Genomic DNA, 23,801 nt, shown 5'->3' on the forward strand with positions numbered 1-23,801 from the left:
GATGTACCCACCATGAGGGACCCCCTGAGCCAGGACAGAAGAAAAGCCATGGACACAAGAAGATGGGATGATGGGTGTGTTGGGGACCTAAGCTTCCTCTTGTGTACCTACTGTGTGGCAGGCTCAGGGGATGACTAGCCTAGGACACCAGGTACAAATGATATCTTCCACTCCCCGTGTGGCTGATGTGTCTGAAGAGAAAGCCCAAGAGCCCAGGAGGTAGTCAGTCAGTCAATAGCTGTGAGACCGTGCCCACAGGAAGTGCCTGGCATTGTGCCTGCAGTCAGGGGCCACAAAGGAGGCATCTGGGCCCAGTCTGGAAGGCTGCTGAGGTGCAGGTGGATAGGGAGAGGCACTCAGAACTGGAACACCAGAGGCAGAGGCTGGGAGGAGAGACATGCAAGCCCTCAGGGAAGAGCCCTGGTTCTGGCTGGAGGACAGTGAGGGTGGAAAGTCATGGGGATGTGGCAGGGGTGCTAGGGACCCTCAGAGAGGAGTGGTGGAGACAAACTCTGGCAAGGAAGGGAGTAGCCTCTGAGGATCTGACCTTAGCCCAGGGCCTTGACTTCACATCCATGGACCTGGCTTCTCAGGCTGCAGACAACTAAAAGAGACAGTTGAGGGTAGATGGACCATCAGGACACTCATTTTCCTGGGGTGCCTGCTGTGTGGAGTGAGCTTGGGTGAGCAGCACATGCCCTCCAAGGCCCCCTCGGCCCCCAGAGGAAAATGTGAAGTATCTATTCAGGGCGGGACTCAAGATCATGTGATGTTGCCCCTTGGTGTGTCACTGGGGGCAAAGCCAGTGACCTTGAGCAGGTCTATTCTCCTCTCTCTTAGTTTTCTCAGATGGGTAGCTCCTGTAATCCTAAATGTTCAGGGATGGGCATAGATGAGGAAAATGGTGGTGAGAGAATGCAGAAGGGTGGGATCCAGTAGACAGAGGAAGGGGACAGAAGGCCACCCCACCCCTACCTCGGCTCTGGCTATCATCATGCTCTGAGCTATAGTCAGCTCCCCATCCATTCCTGCCCAGCTGAGGGTCCTCTCACTTCCTCAGGCAAAGGCCCAGCTCTGAGTGACAGTCTAGTGGCTCAGGCTCTCTGACTGACTCCCTAGGCTCTGCTGGTGCCCATCCGTGTTCTCCCCAGTAGGAGGAGGGCATCTGAGCCCATGCTCTCGGAGTGAGTGTGTGCCAGTGTGCAGGTCTGGAGGCCACAGGCCCAGCACATACCAGTTTGGCCTGGCCATATCCACAGAGCCCGGCCTGTCCCCAAGTCTTCCAGAAAAGGAACACAGAGACATACACAGACACACACAGACATACACACACAGACACAGACACAGACACAGACACAGACACACACAGACACACACACACACACACACACACACACACACAGAGAGAGAGAGAGAGAGAGAGAGAGAGAGAGAGAGAGAGAGAGAGACAGCTTCTTAATAAGGTGCCACTACCAGCCCAGTGCCAAGCACACTTCCAGTCCTCCCCCCAGTGAGAGGACCTTGGCTCACTGTGAGGGTCACAGCTAGTCCTGAGGAAAAGCCATTAACCCAGGGTCCCCAGCCTCTCATGGATGCCTTCCTCTTCCTCTTCCTCTTCCTCTTCCTCTCCTTGCTGTCTCCACCTCCAGCCCTCCACCTCCTACCTGCTGTAAACTGTAAACACTCTAAACACAGATCCATGGATCACCCCAGCCCCAAGGCCGCCCCCACCTCAGCTCTGATCACTCAGAGCTGTTGTTCCTGGTTTTTTTTTTTTCCACCTCCCCCACCAGGCTTGTGGGCAGGGACCATGTCTGATTCATCTAGGGCGTTCTGAGCAGGGTCTGGCACGGGAGTCCTGCCCACAGGCGGCAGAGCTGGCAGTGCAGATGGACAAAGAGGGCCACTCAGCCTCCCACCCTAGCACCTGCCCCTCTGCTGGAAGATGTACCACAGTGCTTGGCGGATATGGGTCTGGAGCCAGCACAGTAAAGATAGAGTCCTTGGGTCTCCACACCACTGCCTGGTGGTAACACACCCTACCTCTGTCCTAGGACCAGTCTTCTGGCTAGGCCTATTCAGTGTTCAGTCCACACAACTAGGGTGGCATTCCCAGACCCCTCTGCTTCAACACTGCAAAAGCAGCTCCAGGAGACTATATCCTTGAAAACAGCAAAGAAGATCAGCATTCTGGAAAACATTTCCAGGCTCAGAGTACTATGGGTCACCAGGGCCACCCTGAGCCCCAATCCACTTAGCTTTATCCACTCTCTTATATATTAATCCACTTCCTCTGTTAGCACAGCTGCCTTAGCCCTAACCCGGGTCTGGCTGGACATGTAGGAGAAGGTGCCACCCCCATCACCTCTGCTATCAAGGTGCTGGGAATTCTCCTGCGTTGGTTTTTGTTTTTTGTTTTTGTTTCTTTTTTTTTTTTTTTTCATCTGCTTTGCTGTCTGTCTTGTCTGAACCTCACATGGTTCAGTGTTGGTTCTTTGAAGGTGGGATCCCTGGTTCCTCAGGTTTTGGATGACTCAGACCTGACCCTCCCCTGGCTCACAAGCAAGCACTGCATGGGTGATGGGCCTATCACTTCTGAGGGCAGCTGGGCCAGGGCGAGGGATGCCACTGCCTTTTGCCCCTACTTGCTTAGGCAGGTCTCCCACTGTGTACCAGTTGCTCTCAAGCACAGGGTCAAGTTGGCTTGCTGGCAAGACACACAGCTCTCATTTTAATTAATTAAAGAAAAAATCTAATCACTGCATTAAACTTCTCATTACTCCACTTGAATACCCGTTAAGTAAATTTAATTACCAGAGGATTGGGTTTCCAGCCTCTTTCATTAGCTTCTGATAAGCCAGGGAGGGAGGAGACGACTGGGAGCAGAACATTGCTCTTCCCAAGCCACAGAGCACAGGGCGGGCACTGGACAGGGCCCCATGGGCAGGCTATGGTGTCTGTCTCCTTAGATGTGAGCCTGGACCTGTGCCAGGGAAACCCTCTTCCCAGGCTGCCTCTGGGAATGTGAAGGGCCAGCATTTGTGGGTACAGTGCCTCCCTCTCAGCCCCTCTTGGCTAGCTCTGCCCTGCCTCTTTCCTAAAGAGTCTGAGGCTTCTGGGAACAATGTCAACAGCACAGCTTAAAAATAAGAAATCAGGACAATGAAAAAAAAAAAAGAAAGAAAGAAAAGAGAAAAGGGCAAGAAGGCAAATACAGGAAAAGGTTTACTGAGGAGTTGTGTCCTGACAGCTTAGTAGAAAGAGCTACAACCCCCCTCTGAACTTCCTAGTGGGCAAGGCAAACAGAGCGATATACTTTGGCACTGATACGGTAACCAGTGGAGTGTTTATGAGGAAGTGCATGCTGGGTATCTGTCCTTGTACATGGTACATGAACCCTTGGAGATAACCACTGGCCGGGACAGCAAGGAGAGACTCCCTGGAAGTGAAGGGTCCAGAAGTGGGTCTTGGAAAACAGATGAGAGCGTAGAACAAGGAAAGGCATAAGGACAGGAAAGAGAAGGGCTGCTGGGGACCAGGCAGAGGGGACAGCATCTCCATCTCCCCTGGCTAGAGAGGCCTGTAGCAGCTCATTCCTCCCTCTCTCCAAAGAAATGCCCTTCAAATGCACCCCTTGCTTGAGCCATGCTGGGCCCTGAAGGTGGCCAGTGGCTTGCTAGTACAGACTAGAGAGACTGGCTCCTTACCCAGGGACCGTTCTGAATCACTCTGAAGGACTGAATGGACTTTCCCCATGACCGTGGTTATGCTAGACCTCCATTTCTGCGCCAGTTTCTCCATTTCCCCCTCTTCTCCAGAGACCCTGCCCTCTGCATACAAGGCCTCGGCTCAAGCCCAGCTTATAGGATTCTGACCAACACGACCCCCCAGCAGATCATTCTAAGTTTGAAGAAATCACAGATGTCTCAAAGTCCCCAAAATAGGGAAAGGATTAGAACAAGGGCATCTTGAGCTCCTGCCAGGTGCAAGGTGCCAAGTGCCAGGTGGCTCTCTTGGTGGCCCTGTCAGATGAGGAAACTAAACCCAGAGAAGAGGTGCAGAGATCCGTCTGAGGACCCACGATATGTCCGTACCCATTTGGTCTGGCTAACAAGCTGTCCTGTTGGGCAAATTCTGTTGGCATTGTTATTTGTCTCTTTTAATTGTAAAGTGTCTGGTCTGCAGCAAGGTTTCAAGATCTTTTTGAGAAACAACCTTTGCTCCATCTTGGGTTACCTGCCTAGAAAAGACCAGACCCTGTCCCCCAAGACCATCAGTGCCTTTAAGACCTGTGGACCTAGTTAAAGGCACAGGATAGTCCAAATCCTGCCAATGAGGACCATTAGGTCAATTCTAGAACTCTATTTTGTTTTTATCATGAAATCAGATTTCTTTCTTCAGGCCCAGGTTAAATCTAGAAACACACTGGCCCAGGTTGTGTCAAATGCCTCTAGGGGCACAGCCATTACCAAGAAAGAGGCATAAAGAACATGGATAGAAGCCAGAGTCTTTCACAGTGTCTGAAACACTCAATCAAGCTTTGCTTGAAGCCAACCCTACCACTAAATGCCACTGGCTACATGAGATGATAACTTCATTTTATTGAAGCAGGGTTTCCCCAACCCCTACCATATGATTTTTTTTTTTTTGAGACAGGGTTTCTCTGTGTAGCCCTGGCTGTCCTGGAACTCACTCTGTAGACCAGGCTGGTCTCAAACTCAGAAATCCACCTGCCTCTGCCTCCCAAGTGCTGGGATTAAAGGTGTGCGCCACCACTGCCCGGCTCTTACCTATGATTCTTATAAGAAGTGTTTTAAAAGGTGTCCTTCCTCTTGCAGGGCCAAGAACACTCAGTTATCCCTAGAGCTGGGAAGAAGGGGAATTGGGATGTGCCTACCGTGACTGGTCCAGTGCTTGACCGAGTCCTGAAGCACAAGGAGGTTCTGTAACCAGGTGGGGGCAGGAATCCGCTCAAGACTGGTCAGGCCAGACCGGTCAGAGCCCTGAGAGTTTTGCAGCCCACAGACTCAAAAGAACCAGGACATTGCCTTAGGATCCCTAGAAAAGAGGAGAAACAGGGGAGAGCTGTAGGGGTCCATGAAGGACAGAGGGGCTGGGCAGAGATGGGAACCGGGCCAGCAATATTGGAATAGCAGCGTAAATCTGAGGAGAGATCAGCCAGGCTTGCCTTTGCTTTCTTAGCTTGGCATCTTACCCCTCCCCCCTAGATTCCCCTGGTGGCAGTAGGACCTCTGGATAAGGAATCCTCCCTAAAGTGAGGGAGGGAGAGCCAGAGTTCCTAGCACCCTCCTGTCTGAGCAATCCGAAGACCATACTATGCTACTGACCCATCCTTGTCTAGGGGCCACCCCCTCTACTTCACCTTCTCCAAGCAGAGATTCTGCCTGAGAGACAGGGTGTGGTAACCATACAAACAGACCCTTCCAGAGCTGCTAGCCTTTGTCAAGTCACCTCTTCAGGGCTCTGGCTTCAAGCTCAGAGCTGTTCCTTCCTCCAAGGAGACACCTCTCTATCGGGCTCCCCTGCCATGATGGTAGCATTCATAATGGAGGAGTGACCCCTTTGTGGGTCAGAAGGAGGAAGCCATCCACCTAAGGTCAAGAGCCACTTGGGCCACCTCCTAGCACTGTCTTCACAGGAAAAGCCCAGGGAACAAGACAGGAACCACCTTGGCGTGATATAATTGAAGTGGAGTGGGACATTTTTGTCTTCTATTTTTATTTCATGGAAAAATAATGCATAGCAATTGAAAGCTAGGAATTCAAGAAATGAACGTATCAAAGAAAGTTCTTGAAACCCAAGGCCATACACAGAAAGATGGAAACGTATCCAATTGAAACTGCCACTGTGTCTAGGGACCTTGACTGTGAATGCAGTCTGTCTCTTGGTAGTGAGATGCAGGCAGCTCTCCCAGCAGCTTTCCTGGCCTATACTCCAGGAGCTGAATGCCAAGGTGAGCTGCTATCCACACCTGACTCACTCCCTTCCCGCCAGCGCTGGCATAGATGACCTCAGAGGCCGTGGCTGCCAGCCAAATAGCATCCGTCCACAGCTGTAGCAATAAAGGCCTAAGAGGTGAAAGACCTCACATGACTGAACAGGAAATGTACCCCTCCCACCATGCTTTTGAGGAAGTCCTAAGTGCTAGGTGGGCCATAGGTACCAGCAATGCACGACACAAGGGCATGAGGGCGTGACATAGAGGAGTCTGGCCCTGTCACAAAGCCAGGTGATAAGCAGAAAAACAAGACACTTCCTAAGAGTGTCAAGCTCAGCAGCAACCCTAATATCTGGCCACAGAGGAGGGAACAGGAGAAGGACAGGGGGACGCTCTAGACAGAGGGTCAGGGGAGGTCTTCCTGAAGGGGGCCACAATTGAACTTAGGCTTCAGGAAGTGAGGCTTCCAGGAGCCTGAGGCACTGAAGGCCAAGCAAGATGGGGCCTTTGGCTCTGATCCCAAGTACAAGAAAAGCCACTGGAGGGCCTTAACCAGATAAATGCAATGATGTTTTTCTTCATTGTTAAAAGTCCTCTCAAGCTGCCAACTGGAGCCTGGGCTGCTTCCCCCAGAGCAAGGGGGAGGGGAGAGGGGAAGGGGGGGAGGGGGGCAGTGGGCTGGCTGTCACAGTCACCCAAGGAGGAGGGGATAAGACTGGAGAGTGTGTGGAGGAGGCTGCCCGCCTGAGCAGCACCAACAGCAGTTGTCTGATGCCTGGGATGAGGAGGCGGGGTAAGGAAACAAGAGGAAGAGGGTGAGTCCAGAGACACATCCACAGGCGCGTGCTGCTCTTACAACCAGACCACTGGCTTAAAATAACTCTGAAAAATAAGAAGCAGATGCGACACCCATGGAGCCGCCTACCCCTCCTGTGTCTCAGTCCCTGGGGGCGCATCTTCCTTCCCGAACCCCTTTTCTGTTCCTTCATCCTGTGCAGGGAACACAGGAAAAAGGCAGAGTGGGCCTCACCCTCAGACTGACAGGAGACAAGCCAGCCCTTAGACAGGACCAGATGGGTGGCTCAGAAGAGCCCCAGCAGGGGCCTGCTCAAGACTATGCTGGCTGAGTCTGGAGAAGGGACAGGCAGGAGTGATTGGGAACAGTGTGGGTCTGAGGGCAGGGCCAGTATGGGGCAGAACCTTGGGCTGTGTCCTGGAGTTCCTTCCTGCTCTGCCCTTGCTAGCTGTGCTGTGCGGTCTGGGTTGGCCATCTCATTTCTGAAGGCTCCATTCCCTGTCTTGTACACCCCCACCCCCACTACCACATCATCCAACCAAAAGTTGGACAGAGAATCTTCAGAAGAGAGACATCAAGGATTGGCATCTATAACCATCAACATCCAGCTCCTTTGGCTCCCTGCAGAGGACTAAAAGGCCAACTGGGCTTGAGCTAGTTAGCTTCCTAGCAAGCTGTTCTAAAAAGTTCTAGAAATGCTATGCAGAACACTGAAAAGACATAGGCAGGCTGGGTGAGTCTGTGAAGTTTGTTCCAGACTCACAGGGATAGAGGTATGCCAAGTAACGACAGAGACTCCAGCACACACGAGCGAGGCTTTGTGTAACTGCCTCGTGGACTAAACAGAAACCTAGGGGCCAGGAAGCTCAGTGGTTAGACAGTCAATTCCAAATCTGTGAGTGAATGGCTCTTATGGAGAGTGGCTTTAAGTGGAGGGAATGGTCAGACTGGCTCCGTAAAAGCTCTCATGGCACTAGCAGATCCTGCCAGAAACAAGATTGACAGACTCAGATGGAGCTTTGAAGGTAGACCCAGCCCAGGAGGGCTAATAGGGAAGGCAGAGGTCCCTGCTCAAATCCCTCCACTTGCTATATAAATGGGCAAAGTAGACAGAAGAGTCTCTAGAATATGGGTGGCTCCTATGAGTAGCTCCAAGAACCAGATGCAGAGTGGAGCCTATAAGAATTACCAGGTAACTTAGAGTTCTCAGAGTCATGTGATTAGCCACTCAAACTCCTTTTTAATTTAATTTTTAATTAATTAATTAATTAATTAATTAATTAATGTGTTTTTATGTTATTTATAATATGTGTTTTGCCTACATATTCTTGTATACCATATGTGTGCCTGTTGCCAGCAGAGGCCAGAAGAGGGCATCACATACTTTGGAACTGGAGTTACAGATGATTGTCAGCTGCCATGTGGGTGCTAGGATGTTTGAACCTGAGTTCTTGGAAAAATGCAGCCAGAGCTATTAACTACTGAGCCATCTCTCCAGCCTGACAACAGCTTTTGAAATGGACTAGCCACTTCCAAAGAACCATGCTCTATCACCCTGTCAGAAGGGCTGCTCAGAGAGACATCATTGGGAAGGGATGCCAATGTCCCCAGCAGAAGGCTCAGGAGCCTGGTTTCTGACCAAGTATTGTGGCATTCGTGGTGGATGAAAGAATCCCAGCAAGAAAGAATTGCAGAGCCCTGTCCCAAATGAAGAGTGAACTCTGTCCCTGAAGGCTGCAAGGGAGTCTGGGATGCCCACATGCTGAATGAGGATTTGCACTGAACAGGGAAGTTCTTCCTGCCATGCATTTCTTAGATTCTGTCTATGTACTGAATCACTAGATTGCACAGGCCAAAGTGAGTGTGATGGAGACTGAAAGCAAAGTAGTGCCCAGCCCAGCCGCTAGTCACATGACTGTACTCTAGAGCCTATTCTCCAATTCATTCCTCACTGGCATCAGGAGCAAATACATTAAAATGCATAATCCCATTTAGCAGACAGGAAAGTGAGTTCCAGAGAGGAAATGGGATCAGTCAGTCCAGGGTTCTACAGCATATCAGCCACAGAATCCTCCAGGGGCATCTTACCTAGAGAACTCCCCAGCTCCCGTCCCCAAGATTAGCCCACCATGGCCTGGAAGAAGAAGCGCTCCCTGGCTGCTAAGGTCCTCCTCCAGCAGGTCACAGGCTGTTAGGGGTCCCAACCCAAAAGACCCTCCTCCAGGATCCATAGACCTTGGGTTCCATCTTCTAGGGGTGCTCACTCTCAGCGCTTAGAGAAGAGAACAAGCCAAGTCTCTGTGGGCCTGGATCTGGGCAGAGAGGGTAGAGACTATCTGCCAGCCTCTCTGCCTGTACCCAGCCAGAGGATCCAGTCACCCAATGTCCTCCAGCACCACATGGTTGAGCCAGAGCTCTGGCCCAGCCAGGCACCCTGACGGATGGTAGCTGAACACAGTGAGCCTGTCTCCAAAGCATGCAGGGTTTAAGCAATAGCCTTTCAGCTGAATATTTAAGAAGAAAATCTTTAAAAGGAGAGAGAGAGAGAGAGAGAGAGAGAGAGAGAAGAAAACCAGCAAGAGGAGGGAGCTAGGGAGGGAAAAACCTACCCCACTACTGCCGTCAAGGTCATAGGCACCAGTGCGGGGCGGCATGGGTAAGGAGTCTTTAATCTAGGAGTTCAGGCTGAGGAAACTAACCGCTTGAAGCTGGAGTACATTACTGCCCTGAATGATCTGTCGGCTTCTATTAGGCTAAATATCTCTGTATAATGGGGAATTATCCTCCGAATAGGCAAAGTGCCTGCCTCTTGGGGGAGGGGCTGTAGAGTATCTCATGTGAGGGCTCTCCCACAGTAGGTGGCATAGGGAACAAGACCAACCTGAAGACACCCCCTCCCCCCGGAAGTCACTGTCAGCAGACACTTTGCCTGTCTTGTGGGACGTGACAGGATCAGCCTCTCTTCCCCTCTTCCAGTCTCTCCTCTAGTTTCCTCTCTTAGGAGTCTAAAATGACAACAAACCAGAATCCAGGCCTGACAATGTCTCTGGTGACCTGGGGCCTCTTTAAGCCTCTGTTTCTCTATCTGTTAGATGGACCTAATTATACCCTCTGACCATGCTGGTGCCTGGTGTGAGGCTGGTGTGGAGCACAGCACAGAGCAGGCAGTGGTGCTTTCCAGTGAGGACTCATTGTACTCCTTCCTCTCACTGACTCACCTAGACACCATAACTTCCTCCAGTAAGCCTCCCTGATCCCTTCCCTGACCCTACTTCCTCCATGCCTGCAGTGAGGTCCTCTCTGGACCCACCCAAGGAGACAGTTGGGGTCCCTCACTGAAGATACAGCCTCTGCTATTGCAGGGCACATGGTGGCCCAGAACGGCCATTCTGGAGGCACAGTCAGGCAAGATGCCAATGGGTTAGAGGATCCAGAAGCAGTATGCCTTACTTCTTACCCCCACAAGGCCTGGCACATAGCATAGATTTACAATTATAAGGCAGGGATTGGCAGGAGCTGGGAACCAAATATGCTGGCTTGTCAGGCAAGGCTTAGACCCACAGAATGGTCGCATTTGTAGAACAGAGGCCAGCCCTGCAAAGCTGGCCAGGAAGCCAGAAATGCAAGAATAGGAAGCTGGCCAAGGCAGGCCTGGGTCAGTGGGGTCAGGCTAGAGAGACATGGAGGTGGGATGGATGCTGAGGAGAGAAGGAGGGGAGGGGGAGGGAGAGGGAGAGGAGAGAGAGGTGTAGTGAAATGTCCAAGGGAAAGGAGAACCTGTGTAGGTGGGGTGAGGGTCAGGGCCCCCATGCCTCCCACGGGAACAGTTCAGGACCCCTCTCTGAAACCACAGCCCCTGCTATTTCAGGGCACATGCTGTACTACGAGGGCCATTCTGGAGGCACATCCAGGCAAGATGCCAGAGGGACATGCACAAAGGAAGGCCACTTCCAGAACACACAGAAACACATTATGTTCCCCTCATTCCTCCCAACCCCTACCCAGGCAGGTATAAAGTTCCAGCCCAGAATCCTTGCAACCTGAGAGAGCTGCTCATTCATTCATTCATTCATTCATTCAATTAATGTCTAGTTATGCTTTGCGAGAAGTAAGAATACAAACACTCAAGATCCAATCTTAGGGCACCCACATCCTACTGGGGCCATGCTAGGAAGTAGAGACAATTCTGGGGTCGTGTGAATGGAAGCCCAAGGGACTTGGCAATGTGACAAGAGCGTCCAGTTCATAGCTGGATTCAGGGAAGGACCCCAGGAAAGGAATTTGAAGGGATTTGGAGAAGGAAACAACGAGGAGGGGCCTTTGCAGACAGGCAGGCTAGAGCAATGGATTGGAGAGGGAGGCCATCCCCTTCCCTCAGGGTCTAAGGGGTTTAGCTCTTATCCTCAGAGCCATCAGAAGCTTGAAGGGTTTTAACTGGGGAGTGACAGGGACTAATTTGTGCTTCAGAAAGATCTTGCTGGATGCCACCAGGTGGAGGATGGATTACAAGGGAAAAGGTGGCAGTGAGCCAATCTGAAAAAGAAGCTGAGGGCAGGCGAGGGTGGGGCCTATGGATCACCATCCATAGGTAGGTGAATGGATGGAGAGGAGAGGCAGTCTACAGTGAAGCAGCACTTTCAATACGAGGCAGCAAAATCCTCTTCTGCACCCTGGGTGCCTGCTGTTCATACAACACAGCCAGGCCTTGCCAAGCCCTTGTAAGACATCAGCTACTCTGATCTCCACAATGCTCAGGTGGCACACACAAGCCAGAACTTGCTCCCTTGGTTCCACAATTCGACAAGCATTTATTGGCAGTCCATTATATCACAGTCACCATTCAAGCCTGCTCAGCAGACAGGGAAACTAAGACCCTAACGCACTGCCCAGAAGTTTTAGAGGGCAGCCATCAAGACTCTAGCTTAGAGATGCTGTTTGAAGCTGGGGGTGGGGGGGGTGGATGTAAGGCAGATGCTGTGGAAGAGGGTATCTGGGGAGGGTTGGCCCAGACACAAGGCCAAGCTTATCTCCTGATGAAAGGAGAGAAAATGGGAAGATGGAGACGTTGGAAGAGAGGTGTGGCCATGGTGGAGGGTGCTTGCCTCTATGAACCAGTGCTGAAAGGATACCAGAGGCTTGGATCAGGAACAGCAAAGTCATTACGTCCAAAGGAGAGGGTGTGCAGGAAGGGTGTAAGGGGTGAGAGTTAACATGGAACTGGGCTGAGCCCCATTAGGTGGCCATAGTGAGAGGGGACGTGGAGTCACAGGGAACTCTGTAGACCAGCACACACCCCACGGTCTGGACGAATAGTTACCCACGACTTTGACCTTAGGCTCTATACTCAAGCTCTATACTCAAGCTAGTTAGGGGCACTCAGATGTCTTTTGGCATGGTGGGAGACACCATTATAGGAGCCTCCAAAGTCAGCTCCACTTCCTTCAAGCCCAACCTTGTCTCCTTGGACATTCACATTTGCTGCTGAAGACCTCAAAGTCTCCTTCATTCCTTGGCCCTCCTCTTATCATCAGCAAACAGGGAGATTCCTAACTCACAGAAACTAGTCTAGTGCCTACCAGGCACAGAGATGCTGACTAAAGTTGGCCTCCTATCCCATCCTGGTAACTAGGCCTTTTGGAGTCTGCCCCTCAGCATCCCCAATACCCCAGACACAATGTTTAATTAACTTCCATTGACCCAGGTTGAACAGTCTGCTAGTTGGTAGCCATGAGACCAGGTTAGAATGCTATCCAGGAAGTTGGAGCAAGGACGAGACCAAAGCTGAGGTCACAGTATCAGAAGCCTGGCTCTTCCTACACACATCAGCACTCCTGGAGATGTAGCAGGCCCTCCTGGGAGTCTGGGAGGATGGCCAGGGACAGGATATACCCAGGTGGGCCTCTATACCCTCAAGCTTGCCCCCAGGTCTCCTTGTAACCGAGTCCCTGTGAGCTACCCCTCCAACATGCCGATCCCACATCTTGGAATCCACATCACTGTGTGCCAGGCTTTGTACCAGAGCATAAGAAATAAGTCATAGGAAGGCACAGCTCTGGGGGGTGGGGTGGGGGGATCGCGCCTGGAGAGCCTCATGAGGTGGTGGCTTTCATCAACTGATTGAAGTTCTCCTAGGATGATGGCTTTCACCATGAGGATGGCTCACTACTTATACTCCTAAAAATAACAGCAAAAGCATTTGGGGGCACGTCTTGGGGTTTCTATTGTCGTGATAAACAGCATGGCCGAAAGCAACTTGGGGAAGAAAGCATATATTTCATCTTACAGCGTGTAGTCCATCATCCAGGGAAGTCAGGGCAGGAACTCAAGGCAGAGACCTGGAGGCAGGAGTTGATGCAGAAGCCATCGAGGGACTTTGTTTGCAGGCATGCTTCTTATAACTTGTTCAGTTGCTTTCTGATACCATCCAGGAGCACCTGCCCAGGGGTGGCACTGCCACCAGGAGCTGAGAACCTTCCATATCAGTCACTAATTAAGAAAATGCAGTACAGGCTTGCCTACAGGCCAGTCTGATGAGTGCATTTTTTCAACTGAGGTCACTTCTTCCCAAATGACTAACTTGTGCCAGTTTGACATAAAACCAGCCAGCCCAGGCCACTCTCTCTATGCCAAGCTCAATATGAGTGCTTTGTATACAGAGAGATCAGAGTGGATCTGAGGCCAAGGTTGCCCTCTTTAAAAGCTACTAGTTTAGCTAGGAGGTGGGTGGGAGTGCTGGCTGGGGTCTGGGTCTCAAGCTAGCTATAGGCAGAGGTTGGTACCACACTGGGTCCAGAGTCAAGTTGAATTACTTCAAGGATTTTTCAACATCAGTCCGAGTAGCTGCTATTGCTGAATTTGGATAAATGGAGAATGGCTGGGGGAAGGAACTTTCCAGAAGCAACCCAGAGGCCACAAAGTCAGAAGCCGCATAAAGCAGCAAGCCTAGCACTGGGTTGTGGGAAATTAAGGAGATTGACAGTAGAGAGTGGGAGAGGTCTTGCTTTGGCTTCCAGTAGCTCTCTCCTGTCTCCCCATGCCTCAAAGCATTGCATTTCCACGGTGCAGTGAATGCCCAGGGATCAGGGGCCTTATTTGGAAGTAGAGCTTGAACAGGCTTAGACAGAGATAGAGTATTATAGGGATAGACAAAGAGATGAAACCTGACATAGAACCAGGATGGCAGCCAATACACGGAGCAGAGGAAAGCCCAAGAGGACAGGTGTCACAGTGTCACACCAGACCTTCGTTCCTTAAGTCCCACAAAAAGGCAACATCTAGAACTATTGGCAGTGGGAGGTGAGACTCTGGATGGATGAAATCTTCCAAATGAGTCACAAAGGGAAAGACTCTTGTTGCTGAGAAATGCTAGAGTGAGTCTGGGCCCACTCAGAAGACAGTTCCTTGGTGCATTGGTGGATTTTTAATTCCTGCAAATGGCTTGGACCTGAGATAGGAAACACTAGCAGCCAGAGGAAGAATTCTCAGGTCCTCTATGAATATACCATGTGTCTGGGCTCAAATGCAGCACGAGCTATCCATTACTGTATAAAGGAAGGGGTAGCTCTCAAGTCCTCATTTCCTAGAAACAAAGGAGGGGATGTTTATGAGGATGTCAGGGGCACTAGGAAGGGTCCTTTACAGTTCATCACAGGCCACAGTGTCCCAAGTGTCTCTAGTGGGGCTGATACATCCCTTTACCCATTGTGGAAGGTCAAACTTCAAACCCTGATTCCCATGGAATCTGCAGACAGACTCTGCCAAGCCCCAACTCTGAAACCACAAGATCTGCCTATAAGCCTCAGACCTTAGAGGAGGGTCTCCTGGTCTAAGAGCCTAGTTAGCCTGTGGGGCAATGGGCTATGCACAGACAGGCTGGTCTCCAGTTAAGCTGAGGTTGTGAACCCTGGTGAAACCCAGTGATGTTAATTCCCACCTACATGGGACAGAAGGCGTTCCCTCATGTCTCCTGGACCCCTGGCTCCTGTCGAAGTTACCGCCCCCACAGCTCCCACAGGAGAAGCTGTGGCTTTTAATCACATACACAATGTCCCAAGCTTCTGACCTTCAGGCTAGACTCCTCCCAGTTACCTAGCAACAACAAGATAACAAGCCCACTATAAGAGGGGCTGCTTGGCCCCTCTCACGCTCTTACTCTCTCTCCTCACTCTCTAACCTCTCTCTTTCTCTCCTCTTACTCCCTACTCTCTAACTTCTTACTTTCTAGCCTTTCTTCTCTCTTTCTCTTTCCCTTTCTCTCCTCTTGGCCATGGCCGGTCTCTCTCTTTTACCTTCTCTCTTTCCCCCTTCCTTTCTACAATAAAACTCTAAAACTATAGACTGTCTCTGTTCATCAAGGACCAGACCAAGGACTCTCGCCTGCGTGGGAACCTCTCTCCCTCTTCCCTCTCTTTCCGTATCTCTGGGGCCTGGTGCTGCTCTGGGGCCCCTATTCTGTTCTCATCTCCTCTACAGTATCCAGCGTGGGATGCTGGAGGCTGAGAACCTGGTATGGGACTGCCCTTTGTCCACCCCCTGCCAAGTGGGGTCAGTGGCTTCACACAGTCAGATGCCCACCCAGGGCCAAGTGGAAAGCGTCCACCTGCCCAGAGCACAGGAACTCTGGCCGGACATGGGCATTCTTTCCCTCTCTCCCACTTCCCCATCCCCAACATTAGCCTTCCTAAGGAAGGCTGAATTCATAACCAACATCCATGTGCAAAGAGGATGATAAATGGGGCAAGGAGTTGGAAACTAAGCTAAAGCACTGATCTAGCTGGGCAGCCTTAGAGATCCTTTAATCTTTTTCAGTTCCAGTTTCTTAATCTGCAAATGGTGACATGAATAGCCACCACTCAGTGTCCACACGGCATCCAGGGTGTGGGAACTTCTCAGATGACGGTCAGTGTCATCACCAGGCTTCCTCCCAGGGATTCAAGATTAGCTAGTCAAGGCTCAGAGTCTGTGACATCAGCCTTGGACATCTAATAAGCCCCATGGGGAGGCAAGCAGAGCCTGCACAGGGAGCCTGGAAGAAAGACAGCACCAACTCCGGTTACACATTAAGCTCTGATTCTGGCCACATGCTGAGCCTTGACTCTTGTCAAACACTGAGCTCTGAGCCTGGTAACACATTGGAACTTGGCCTGATCATACACCGAGCTTCAGTTCACAGGATACACTAGTCTTGTCCCTAGTCCAACACTGGGCCCTGATCCCAGTCACACACATTCCCCAATTCTGGTCACAGACTATGCCCACCCTTGGCTCAATGTCCCCACAATGAATTCTAACCTTGTTTGCAATGGAGTCACCAGTAACTGTGACCTGTTTGTACCAGGAGCCAATGTCAATCTAGGAGTCTACAAGACTCCATATTGTATAAAAGCTGCTGCACTTACCTTGCTGGACAAAAGCACTCCCGTGGGGACTTTAGGGGACAGGACATGCTGAGTTCAGGGGTGGCCCTGGGTGAAGCCTGTGGTGGCAATGGGGCATGCAACATTTACAATGGCACCTCTCAACTCTCCTCCTGAACTTGCTTATCCTTGTGGAAGGGCATCTGACTGTGACTAAGTCCCCTCCCACTCACCATCTACATTATCTCTTTCCTTCCTTCTGTGCTGGCCCCTACCTGAGGCTTTCCTTAAAGCATGTAGGCATGTGTGCTTGTGTGTGCTCATGCACAGACACATGCAGAGACAAGGACATAGCATACACCTATCAGTTTTACCTTGGTCAGCCCGCCCATTTCCTGCAGATTGTTGCTCCCATCTGCCTCCCACCCTACAGATGCTTCTCAGTTCCTCTGAGAAAGCAGGAGGCTGAGAACCTTAGTGCCCAAAGGATAGGGGCTCAAGTCTCACCATGTGATGAGACAGAGTCTATGGCAGGTTCAGGACATCAGTGAGGGCCCAGCCCTATTTCTGCCCAGGTCTGGGGCCTAACTCAGTCAGAGGAGAAGGGCTTTGGGTAGAGCAGGCAAGTTCCACTCCTCCTACAAGTCCAGGGAGACCAGGGAGTCTTGGAGCTGCCCTGCTCCAAACAGTGGAAGAACATTGTTGGACCCTTCCTCACACAGTGAGGCCACAGAGCTGATCTGCCCCCCAATCCTTGCCTCCAGGGTGCTGAGGCCTGCTAGGCAAGGACACCCTCATGGGGTCTTAGGGGATACTGTGCTCTGAGTCCATAGATGGCTGTGGACTCAGCTCTAACTAAGGTCGAAATAGAGAGATGCTGGCCCAAACGACACTAATGCCACCTCTTACCCATCCTCTGACCAAGCCCCATTCTTCTCATGTGCCAAAGATAGAGGAAAGGCATTAGAAATTGGGAGCTCTAAGTATATACCCTGGCTCTAAGCACTGGAGGCTGTGTGGCCTTAGTAGGGATATGCCACCTCTCTGACTTCAGGTCCCTCCTATGAAGACTTGGGAGAGGGTGGATAACATGTAAGTTTCCTAGTAGCTACAACTAAGATACTTGCCATCTTCCTATGGGAACTGCCAACCACTCATCCTCCGTCCTCCCCCAGTCCTCTTCCCACTCCAGGCCAACACCGAATCTCCAGCCCACCCTGCCCTGAGCACCCATTCTTGCCCAGGCCCACATCCACCCTTCAGATCACAGAACTTCTCACCCCATTCTCTGTGTCCCTGTGTCTACCTCTCAGCTTTCCAGGGGCAGAAGTTAGATTAGGTCCTTTCAGATGTAAAACTTAGCTCCAAGGGACTCAGAGGTTAAGAGCACATACTGCTCTTGCAGAGGACATGAGTTCAGTTGCCAGCACCCACATCAGACAGGTCACAAGTGTCTGCAACTCCAACTCTCAGTGATCTGACGCCCTCTTCTGGCTTCCATAGGCACTGCACCATATGCACAAATGTACATTCAGACACATACAACTAAAAATAAAGATAAAAATAAACTTCAACAACTTCGGCTATGTCCTTTACCATAACCCAGCCCCAGCCCGGCACAGCCCTGCCCTTCTTCCCAGCTCCATCTCCCTTCTGCTTGCCTCCACACCAGGGCCCTCAGAGGTGTAGAATGCTCTGTCCTCTTGGTGTGCACAGCTCCCCCTCCACAGCTGTCTGTGGAATAAGACACCTCCTCAGAGAAGCCCTCACAGACTGCCCTATCTGACTCTCTTCATTCTCTACCAGCCCCTTGCCACTATTTGCAGCCATACAATTTTACTTTAAAGTATGTTCCTGCCCCTGAACTTCCCCAAAGAAGGAGCTACAGCTGTACTGCTCATTACATCTGGAGTCTAGCACACAGTAGGTACTCAATATGTAGAAGTCCCTACTCCACCCTTCAGTAAGGAGCTGATGGAAGAGTCCACTCTCCCTCTCTCCAGCAGCTACAGAGGAGAGGATCCTGGGAAATGGAGTTTTCCATTTTTGAGATGTGCCCAATATTAACCACATGTGGCCACAACCATCACCCACCATGACCTTGATGTAGACATGGCCATTCTGTAGATAGAGGAAGAGCTCAGAAGGGTCACGTGACTTGCCCATGACCATGCCATAAAGAAGAGATGGAGCTTGAGGTCGTGTCTGTACTGAAACAGCAGAGATTTTAGCCAGACATCAGGGAAGCCTTCACACAGGTGGGGAAACAGGATGGGGTCCTGTTTTTCAAAGTCCTGGACAAAGGCTAGACTCATTCATGGCTGAAGGCAAGAGCTAATTTACTGACCTTCCATGCCCTAGCCCACTATCACGTTCTTAGTCACTGGAAAAATTCCTCCAGACAAACTCAGGAAAAAGCAGGGCTGTCCAAGTACCTGCAGGATTGTAGCTTTTTGACACTAGAGAAGGAGGTGGACCTTATTGGAGGCATCTCTGATCACTCTGTGAGAGATTGTCCTCCTAGGGCTACCAACAGTGATGAGAGTGTCCAGGTCCCAGCACAGTGGGGCCTGCAAGGCTGACTCAATGGAGTAAGGTGTACACACTCCTAGTGGCCAAACTAAAGCACGGTGAGCCCAGTCCTGCCAATTTGACAGCAGCAGCACCAACTTGTTCAGAATCTGTCTTGTGCAAGGTAATTACAGTTCTTCCTGCGTAATGAGATGGTTTTTAAAGGCCATTCAAGAGAAATTTCCTATAATGAGGTGAAGGGGTTTACAGTGTTAGACATCAAGGCAGCTGGTAATTGGAGGGACCCAGGCTGAGCCCTCGAGTGAAGTGTTGGGAGTTTGCACATCTAAAAGGTGTGAACGAGAGGAGCAGGAGGCTGGACAGAGTCCTGGCAAAGAAGTTTCTGCCATAGCAATAGCCTGGTGTGTGTTGTGGAACAGATTTGGCTACAAGGAAGCTGGCACCCTATTAGCAGATGTCTGGGCTGGGGGATATGGAGGTGGGGTTTGTTGGGTGGAAGCTCAGAGGGGAAGGAAGTGAAGACACTGGGCTTCAATATCCCACAAAATCTCTGCAGACAAAACTTTGTAGAGGCGGCATACTAAAATAGGGGCAAGGTTCTAACCCAGTGCTGATATTCATAAGCAGACAGCTTGTGTACACACACACACACACACAAAACCACAGGAAGATAGAGGCAGAGACCAAGTGATAGAGCTACAAATCAAAGCACCCTAAGAAAGTTCTCAGCCACCAGAAGCTGGACAGGGTGAGAAGAGCTCTCCTCTGGAGCCTCAGGGACCTGCCAGGCTATCACCCTGATTTCAGACAGTCAGCCTGCACAACAGCACAGAGCAAATTGTATTATTTGAAGCCACCTTGTCTGTGGTAACTTATAGCAGCCCAGTAAACTAATGAGATGGCCATTCTAGTAGTTGCTACCAGCCAGTGATGGGAATGGTTGCCAAGAGAGAGAACGACCGTCCCATATCCAGAGGTATGCAGGCAAAGCCAGCAGACCCTCAGTGGGCTGAACATCTATCTCATTTAGTCTCTCATCTGAATTCACTGCATACAGCATGGGAACAGAGCAAGACAGGGTTACTATCCCTGTCCCATAAATTTGGAAACAGAGGCATATAATCTACCAAGAGCACCGACAGACAGTCGAGCCAGCAGCAGGCCTGGCCTCCAGGAGTCTGGACAGCCAGCCTTCAGCTCTCTACTGCATGCCCAATATTTTAGTCTTCCTTTTGAATATCCCTTGCCTCTAATTCAGTGTTGGCTCAGCAACCTAAAAGGCAGAAACTTCCAATCTCCCAGAACCCCGTGGTTTTCAGGTAAATGAATCCCATGGGAAAACCCTTCCTAAGCCACCAGTGGTGGTTTGCATGAAAATGGGCCACATAGGGTCATATGCTTGCACCTTTGGTTCCTAGTTGGTGGAACTATTGGGGAAGGATTAGGAGGTGTGGTCTTGTTGGAGAGGGTATGTCATGGGGGTGGGCTTTGAGGTTTTAAGGGGTTCCTGGAATTTCCAGTACTCTCTCTCTCTGCCTTGTGGTTTTGGATCAAGATGTGAGCGATCAGCTCTTACCGCCTGATACCATCATGTGCACTCTGATGCTCTGAAACTGTAAATCAAATTAAACACCTTTTTTTTTTTTTAAACAAGTCACCTTGGTCATGGTGTTTTATCACAGCAATAGAAAAGTAATTAAGGCATACACCAAACGATTCAAGTGGCATGGTTGAAGGCTTCAGCTCTGTGTCTTTGGTGGATTCACCAAGTTCACAGAGGGCACTGTGCTAAGGGAGAAGCTATCCTGCCCAATAAGCATTTACTAAGCAACTACTGTATGCATAATGGAGGTGCTGCCCAGGAGAGGGCAAGAGCTTGCTTATTCTTGGGGACAAAGACCCACTGAGTTCCCAGAGCAAACTGACCTCTGTCTGGGCATCTAGAGCTTTTCATAGAGGGGACAAAGATAATGTCTTGGGCTATTTTAGACTGGGACAATAAGGAGAGCAGAACTCCAAGACAAAGGAACAAGAAAAGTATGTCCTGAGAAAGGTCACTTGCCTCTGTGGAGATGACAGGAGCTCCTGAGGTCCCACAGCCCACCCTCACAGGGCAAATGTTCCTCTGGTGCTCTACAGAGGCATGGAATAAAAACGGCAGGACCGAGGCAGCCTTGCTACCCAGACAGCCTCACCAGCCCAGGCAGCCTGGCCCTAAATGGTGGCTAATTGGCACTGAGTGGCCCAGGGACCTGAGGAACAGACTTTGAAAGCACCTGGTGTGACGTGTCCAGCAGGAACAATGGGCCACCCAGCCAGCATGGAGTTGCAGCTCCTTCTAATTAGATGTCGCTTTGAACAGGAAAGCATCAGATTAATGAGGTTCGCAGCGCTCTCTCTTGCAGCACCATAGTGGTTGCCTCTGTTCTCTGATCACAGTTTGATGCCAAAACCTTGTTCTCTAAATCAAAGGTTCTCCCCAAACTCCACTTTCTGCCATGCCTTGGGTTTGTGCTGGCATCTCTGCCAGGGAGCGAAGTCCTCCCCTCTATGCCTTTCCTCTGAGGACCGGCCTGTGTGTCACTCGGAGAGACTCCGCAAGGCCAGCAGGGATCCCTCCTGCAACCCACGTGGGACACCAGACATTTCTGGGGTGGCCCCATCTTGCAGTGTGTAGTGTTCAAGGACACACAGCAAGCTGACCCACCACACTCCTAGCTGAGGGCCCCTCTAACTCTGCTCTTGGCAGCTTGGGGCATGTGAAGCCTTAGGGGGATCCACTGGCTAGTTGCCCACTGCTGGCATCTGCTCACCAGCCTTCAGTGAGGTTGAAACATCTGCAAGAGCCAGAATGCTTGGCCTCTCTCACTCTGGCAGCTTGCCTTCTTCCCTGCCCCCTCTGGGCCTTCCTTACCAGACTCTCTTCCCTTCTTCCCCGAGATGCCCCCTCTTTCTTTTCCACTTCACGATCACTTCCACCCCTTCAGAGCCCAGCCCCACCGAGCTCTTTTCTTGTCAGCAAAGACGCTGCATCTTTATTTACGTCTGCAGGAACTTCCAGTCCCTATTGCCCTGCATCCCGCTGGTTCATGCTACTACCTTTGCTCATTATTTCTTCCCCATGAGACTGTGGCCTAAGGCCAGGAGCAGCATCTGTGTCACCTCCATGTCCCCTGCAGTAAATATGACCTGATGCAGAAGATCCCATCCTCCTTTGATATGGTGTGACAATAGGGAGAGAGACACCATCTTGTCCTTAGTTTCCCCATATGCCATATAAGGATGAAGCACTCGACCTGCCTCCCTCAGGATACTCCTGGACCATGCAGAGGGATGCCAGCCAAAAGCATGCATGGTAGGTGTGGGGCACTCTGAGGAGGTATCTGTGGGGAGCACATAAGAGATAGCAATAGCCTTGGGGTAGGGGCAAATCAGTGTCAATCAGTAACTCTAGCACTTGGGAGGCAGAGGCAGGAGTAGCTAGAGTTTTAGGCTAGCCTGGGCTACATAGCTAGATCCTACTCCAAAAGGAAAAAAAAACTCACTCAATCCATCCCCACAGCCGGGTGTGGTGGCCCACGCCTTTAATCCCAGCACTTGGGAGGCAGAGGCAGGCAGGTTTCTGAGTTCGAGGCCAGCCTGGTCTACAAAGTGAGTTCCAGGACAGCCAGGGCTATACAGAGAAACCCTGTCTCGAGAAAAAAAAAATCCATCCCCACCTCTGGAGCACACACCATCAACTTGCTCTATTTTACAGATAAAGAAAAGCCAGGCCTATGGTTGGAGAGGCACTGCTCAAGTCCCAGCAACCCACTGGGGGACAGTGTATGGCCTCTTCACTGCCCCTCTAGCCAGGCAGCCCTTTCAAGCTGTGGCAGGGTCTGCTGTTTCTGACCCTTGCAGACCTCTGAGCCTCTGTTTTCTCATCTGAGAGGCAGGCACACAGCCATGTTCTGTGGATGTTTCCGCTGGGCCAGGTCAGTTCAAAACATTCCCTGCTCCTTTAGAAAGGCCATGCCTTGCTGGGACAGATGGCCTAGGCCTGTAATCTTAGCTATCCGGGAAGCTGAAGTAGGGAGGACCCCAAGTAGCTTGAGGCCTGCCTGGCTGTAGAGTGAGTTCTAGGCTAATCTGGCAACTTAGCAAGGCTGTGTCAAAGCAACAAGTACAAAAAAAGGCTGAAGGTCTAGCTCAGTGGTAAGGCATGTACCCAGAATATGCAAGGCCCTGGGTTCAATCCCCAGCAATTCAATAAAGAAAGAGAGAGGGAGATGGAGGAGGGAAGAGAGAGGGAGGAGGAACAAGAGAAGAAAGAGGAGAAAAGGGAGAAAGAAGAGGAGGAGGAAGAGAAAGTCCACTCCTTTAATTTTGCTGAGTTGAAAACAGACAGATCTCAGACCAAGCAAGGTAAATGCATGCCTACCAGCTGCCAGCACTCAAGAGGCAGAGGCAAAGGGGTTGTGAGTCCCAGGCCGGCCTAAGCCACACAGTGAGACCCTGTCTCAAAAACAAAAACAAAATGAAAGAACAATTTTGATCTCAGGTTATATACAATTAGATCTCACTTAAGCAAAACTTATAAAACAACGACATTATGCAAATGAAGGATGAATCCTTGGGGAAAGGTAGGCATGGTGGCATTCATAACCTTGTCATGTGCTTCAGGGCTGTTCTGAGGTGGCAGTTTCATAGAGTCTAAAGAAAATATACATACCACTGAGTGCCTGTCAGCCTGCTAAGACCTGAACAAGGGTTGACTGTGGGCTGCACGAGGCGTCTCCTGGACTCCTGTGCTGGGGCTAAGAAGAGGTAGTCAGAGAGAAGCAGATGTTACCGCGGCTACCTCTGCCTTTTGTGATGGCCCCTCTCCTGGCTTCTGAGATACCATGCCCCTTGGGCTGTCTGTCTTGGCTCTAGATGTGTTTCCCTCACCCCTCCTGTGGTTCTTCCTCCCTCAGCTCGCACAGCGCTGAGCCAGTGTTCAGGCCTTGACACGTGTCCCTTCCTGGTGACCTTAGCTGTTTTGGATGCTTCAGCATCATGCACAGTGGCTAGTTCCCATGTTCCAGCCTTGCTCCAGTCCCTCCTGAGCTCCAGTCTTGCCAATCCAGAAGTTCATGGGTAAATTCTTGGTGAAGAAGACATAAAAAACAAATGT

General features: G+C 50.9%; 1 protein-coding gene across 2 annotated transcripts in view; it reads right to left on the reverse strand.

Moving 5' to 3' along the window:
* Nucleotides 1-23,801, reverse strand: part of Lingo1 (leucine rich repeat and Ig domain containing 1) — a 182,201-nt gene that overhangs the window by 65,903 nt on the left and 92,497 nt on the right. Inside the window, exon 4 of one of the 2 annotated variants that reach the window (XM_029481940.2) lies at nucleotides 4,898-5,058. The exons of the other annotated variant lie outside the window; for it this stretch is intronic. The gene's annotated coding sequence lies outside the window, so the exon portion shown is untranslated. The remainder of the gene's footprint in view (nucleotides 1-4,897; nucleotides 5,059-23,801) is intronic. 2 annotated transcript variants of the gene reach the window in all.

This window comes from Mus caroli, unplaced genomic scaffold, assembly GCF_978045245.1.
Source record: "Mus caroli unplaced genomic scaffold, Mus_caroli_1 scaffold_11, whole genome shotgun sequence".
Classification (NCBI taxonomy): domain Eukaryota; kingdom Metazoa; phylum Chordata; class Mammalia; order Rodentia; family Muridae; genus Mus; species Mus caroli.